The sequence below is a fragment of the Bactrocera tryoni genome, unplaced genomic scaffold, assembly GCF_016617805.1.
Source record: "Bactrocera tryoni isolate S06 unplaced genomic scaffold, CSIRO_BtryS06_freeze2 scaffold_238, whole genome shotgun sequence".
NCBI lineage: Eukaryota > Metazoa > Arthropoda > Insecta > Diptera > Tephritidae > Bactrocera > Bactrocera tryoni.
Window position 1 is genome coordinate 5,387 of NW_024395964.1, and position 6,157 is coordinate 11,543.

Genomic DNA, 6,157 nt, shown 5'->3' on the forward strand with positions numbered 1-6,157 from the left:
ATGTCTCTCAACGAAATCTTGTCTAAGATATTGTTCCAAAGAAATATGTACATTAACACTAGGGGCGTTGTGACAAATAGTTTTTGCTTCCGCTACTTTTTGGTCAAGTAGAGTCCAAAGAGATAATTTACTTTTATCCGCGGGTAATTCTATTACTGGGGCTGTAGCAGTCCTTTGGTTCCGCTGTATGAATGCTGATACCTCTTCTCCCAACCATTTTTGAGCATTACTAGAGTTACTTTCATTTCAAGTAATACCTAATCAGGTGGTTCCGTGGGAGAGTCTGGAGTTGGGAGTAGGTTAGGTTTAGCGGATTAAAGTTCCGCACTTCGGCTTTTGATACTTCCTCCTACTTAAAAAAAAAAAAATAAAATAAAAAAAAAACATCATCTTCTTATCACACACTACATACAACAACTCAACGCATCATCATCTACACCACACCTTTCGCACCACACATGAGGACACCAAACACAATCAACAATAGGAACTGGCGGACGGCGAAAAAGCCTCTTTTTGATTCGATCCGTGCGCTGATACATACGTGTCATACCAGTCGTCAATCGTTCTCCCGCATCTAATTATCTAATTCGCTTGCATACTTGCTAAGACATCGCCAAATCAACGGCTGATTATGTTGAAATAAAAAGCACAAGATCGTCAGTAATTGGTGGCACTGTAAATTTCAGTGCTGTGCTTTACGATGATGGTCAAGTCGCGAGTACGGGAGATTACATGTTCAACTGGGAGGATAATACACCAGCTGCTAATAATGTTAAAATCAATACCAAATATCCCTACAGCAATTGGTCCGTAACATATCCGATGAATACAAGCAAGCCTGGTGATTATCGTGTCTCATTAAAAGTCGATAAGAATTATATATTGTGGATAAATATAGCAACGAATCACATTGATTTCAAATTGGATGACTCCCTTGGCGGTGATATGCTACTGCTGCAAAACGATACCAAACCAAGAAAACATTTTATTTCTACCGCAAACCGGTCAATCACACAATACAGTTGCGGCCAAACGATGCCAAGTTAATCGCGGACAAAGACTACGAAGTACACACTTATTGGTTCAGAAATTGTACATACATTGGTGTTATCAATGGACTTAGTTACGTAGCGCAGTATACTGAACCTGATCAATATTATAAAATTGAAGCTTTGGTCGTGGCAAGTTTCGAGAAACCACCTGAACCTATAACTACAATAACGACAACAACAACAACACCAATGCCTAAAACCACGCCTGCAACAACCACCACCACCCATAAACCGAACAATGATACAACAACAAAAACTCCAACAATAAATCCCACTACTCTGGCGCCAAGACAAAGGCGACGTCGCGGTGCAGCTGCACCGATACCATCAACGTCACTACCTGCGCAGCAAACAATGACTGTCAACACTACTGTGACTGATCAGACACACGATGCCGTTACTTTGAACACTACAACAAAAGCAGCATCCAAAAAAGTCGATTTACCCATTCTTATGTCGCCACTGCTGATGGATGGCGAACCACCCTACAATTGTGTCACTGGGCAATTAATTGGACATGGTCCCAAAAATCTAACCGGCCTGTTTAAACATTACGTGGAATCAAAAGCTTCCGTTTCGGACTTCAAGGCTAAGGTCAAAATTGGTTACAACGCGATGATATGATGCGCCTACAAGTGAATTGCAAAGGCTCACCTTCACTGGAGATGTGTATTCAGGTCTTCAAAGCTCCGTATAATGCCACCGGCAACGAGACTTGCCGTTACTATTTCCCACTCGAAAAATGCGAATACAATTACACGCGCTTTTTCTACGAGAGCAAAACAGTTTTGTTATACTCTCGCAACAATGTTGCTAACGAGAGTATTATAGTTTTGTTCACATAACGGTTGTTTGTAAGTCCTAAAACTAAAAGAGTCAGATATAGGGTTATATATACCAAAGTGATCAGGGCGACGAGTAGAGTCGAAATCCGGATGTTTGTCTGTCCGTCCGTCTGTCCGTCCGTGCAAGCTGTAACTTGAGTAAAAATTGAGATATCATGATGAAACTTGGTACACGTATTCCTTGGCTCCATTAGAAGGTTAAGTTCGAAGATGGGCAAAATCGGCCCACTGCCACGCCCACAAAATGGCGGAAACCGAAAACCTATAAAGTGTCATAACTAAGCCATAAATAAAGATATTAAAGTGAAATTTGGCACAAAGGATCGCATTAGGAGGGCATATTTGGACGCAATTGTTTTGGAAAAGTGGGCGTGGCCCCGCCCCTACTAAGTTTTTGTACATATCTCGGAAACTACTATAGCTATGTCAACCAAAGTCTACAGAGTCGTTTCCTTCAGGCATTTCCATGTACAGTTCAAAAAATGGAAGAAATCGGATAATAACCACGCCCACCTCCCATACAAAGGTTATGTTCAAAATCACTAAAAGTGCGATAACCGACTAACAAAAAACGTCAGAAACACTAAATTTTACGGAAGAAGTGGCAGAAGGAAGCTGCACCCAGGCTTTTTTAAAAATTGAAAATGGGCGTGGCGCCGCCCACTTATGGACCAAGAACCATATCTCAGGAGCTACTAGACCGATTTCAATGAAATTCGGTACATAATATTTCTTAACACCCTGATGACATGTACGAAATATGGGTGAAATCGGTTTCTGCAACCACGCCTTCTTCCAATATAAAGCTATTTTGAATTCCATCTGATGCCTTCTCTGTATAATACGAGTATAAACATTAGGAACCAATGATGATAGCGGAATAAAACTTTACAAAAATACGGTATTTGAAAAATATGTAAATGACGTATTATGAAATCTCGATTATCACTTTACCATGGGAGAGTATAAAATGTTCGGTGACACCCGAACTTAGCCCTTCCTTACTTGTTTTTCATACGCAATGAAGTGTCGGAGAAGCTGAATCAGGTCACAATTAATATATACGAAGCAAAAGTGCAATCGCAATTGTCTGTTGTGGTGGTGCCGGTGTCATTCACTTTAATCGCTGTAATTCTAATCGTTTTCGGTGTCTCCTATTATTTGCAATCGCGAAATCGTTTCACAGTGGAAGTGGCCGATTTCAATTTTGGCGAGACACAATCTGTTGATATGGAGTATAAAACATTTCAACAACGTCTTATCGAAAGCATACGTGAAGTGTGGCCTAGGCAACGACGCTAATCCGAATTTAATTCGGACATGTAGCCGGAGTTTGATCACAGTGGTCGCATTGGTGGCGCCTTTGATAACAGTGAGCAAAGGCCCAACGTTGCTACCGGGGAAAATGAAAATAATGCAACAACTAGCGCTGGAAGTGGCAATACTACTATAGATAGCAATCTCAAGTTTCGAAGATCGTAGAAATTCGATTTTAGAATTTATACAAATTTTGAAAAGCGTTTTTGTTTTTCATTTTTACGTTTTGAATATGCACAGAAAGTCAGTTCAAAGTCGTTTGAATCTTCATTTCTAATTTGTGATTACGTATTTATAACGAACTGTAAATACACAATGGTATTTGTGTATTTCAAAGTATTTGGCGATGTCTTAGCAAGTATGCAAGCGAATTAGATAATTAGATGCGGGAGAACGATTGACGACTGGTATGACACGTATGTATCAGCGCACGGATCGAATCAAGAAGAGGCTTTTTCGCCGTCCGCCAGTTCCTATTGTTGATTGTGTTTGGTGACTTCATGTGTGGTGCGAAAGGTGTGGTGTAGATGAGGATGCGTTGAGTTGTTGTATGTAGTGTGGGATGAGAAGATGATGTGTTGAGTGTGATGTGTATGTGTGGGGTGTAGTTATATTATATTAAGAGAGGGGTCAGGTGCTCATTTAGCCAAATTGTGTGCAGTTTCTTTTCGGTACCGTCCTTATTAACATTACCACTAGCTTAAGCCGTTAGTTTTAAGATTTAGGCTAAGCAACCAGATGAAATAAAATAAAGAAACAATTGTAAGTAGACCGGAATCAAAATCGCACGCGTTTTCTTTCTTTCGCTAAATTTCGCCAATTTTTGTCACAGTGTCGTGAGTTTAAGTACAGGCAATTGGTTGAGTTTTAATTTTAGTGAATTCTTGTGTCCCAACTATTTTATGTCTCAAAAACTCTTGAGAAATTTCATACATACATATTTTTGAAGTATATTTGAGGTATGTGCAGTGAAACCTGTAGCAAATATAACAAAATATATATTTACATACATATATAATATATAAGTGAAGTGGAAATCTGTGAAAAAATATATACATACATACATACAGTGTAAAGTGGAGTCTGAAATCCTTACCCGTTTACTTACCTCATCCAGAGAACATAAAACATAGAGAAGGTACAAGATCAACAGCGAACATTTTATAAAATTGCGACACGGAATCTCACCACACAACTACAGAATTCACGCTGTGAAGTATTAACAAACAGAGAATATGAAGAGAAATAATATACATATGTACGGCATATGATGCCATAGCATGTATGCGCAATCAAGGAATATTGAAGAAAAATATGAAGAATATGAAGACACATAAATATATATATGTATGCTCCTTACGGGGCATCTCGACAGGATAAAATCAATGTCTTACTAACTGTCAAATCTATTGCTATTGCCATTGTCAAATCTGTTTGTGGGCACTTGTAATCATAACATAATTATTTGCGCAAAGGCGTAGGGTAGGTAGGTTCGAGCTGATGTAGCGCATGCTTTGAGTTCTTGAAAAATTTATTTTACCACATTGCGGAATGCCGTCGGGTAGGTAGCTGACGTAGCGCACGTTTTGAGCTCTTGAACTCCTTAAATCTTTTATGAGGAAAACAAAAAAGGATAAAGATCCTTTTGTTTACACATGTATTTCTGGGAAAAAAGATAATAAGAAAAGGAAAAAGATCCTTTTTTTCAAATGTATTTCGGGGAAAAATAAGAATTCATATTTTGGACTACTATATAATAATTGTGGCATAAATTTTGTATGCCAATTAAAATAATAAATTTAAAATGAGCAATGATATTTTGGTTTTTGCTTATTTCCAACCCAATTTGCATAATTTTTCTGTAAATTAACAATATTAAACTAAATATTAAATTTTTGAAAAAATGATATTTTGAAAATGTACTTTATTTTTATAATATAACACAACCGTCTTAATTCTCGCTCTTCTAATTTTCATATTACCGAAATGCAAATCCCGTCGGCATATGAGCAAATGGGATATGTTGCCTCTTCGAAATTTCATAGAAATGAAAACTGCGCTGACACACTGCTGAAGTGACAGCTTATAGCTTAGGATATATTGCATACTAATTAGTTTGCCATATATTGTAAGCTATAAGCAATGTGGAGTCTCCACAGGCAATAGACACGGCAATACAGTTAGTAAGACGTAGATTTTATCCCGTCGAGATGCCCCGTTATGTTACTCCCAACATGTGATATTTCCATGCTTCAATTTTGCTATCGCAATGTATGCAAATATGTATGCTTTTGCGTTTTGCCGACGGCATTTCCATATTGGCATGTAAACATAATTATGATATGAGTACAAGTTTGTATGAATGCATGAATAGTACTATTTACAGTCAATATTTAATAATTTAATTTGATTTTTACATAATATACTATACTAATAAATATTTTTGTATTATGTTTCTTAGTAATAGAAATTGAATTTATCTCAACAATATCTAAATATATCGCCTATCATATTAATCATTCATTTATACTTATATGTACATATATTTGTATACATTTCCGAACAAATAATGCACAAACATACATATGCGTACACATGTGAATATGTCACCAACAAAAAATTGAAGCACTGTTCTACAAAAACAACAATTGCCTAAATGGCAGCCGAATTGGCGACGCTGAAATGTAGTAAGTTTTATAACAAAAACGATTTCATTCATAAACGCAGGCGGAAATTCCACAAGCGACCTCGCTTCATTCATAAAAACAGACGCCGTAACATCTCCCCGAGCATGCCTTTGCCAAAATTAAGAATAGTTTTTAATTATTCTTTAAAAATATATTTTCCTTTATTTAAATGTTTAATATTAGTCTACACAAAATATTACAACTTATTATGTCTGAATTTCTATTCAAACCGAGGACAAGAGTTCTATGCGCG

At 37.3% G+C, this 6,157-nt stretch overlaps 1 pseudogene; it reads left to right on the forward strand.

Moving 5' to 3' along the window:
* Positions 1–610: 610 nt before the first annotated feature.
* Positions 611–3,382, forward strand: LOC120780214 (annotated as a pseudogene).
* The last annotated feature ends 2,775 nt before the right edge of the window (positions 3,383–6,157 follow it).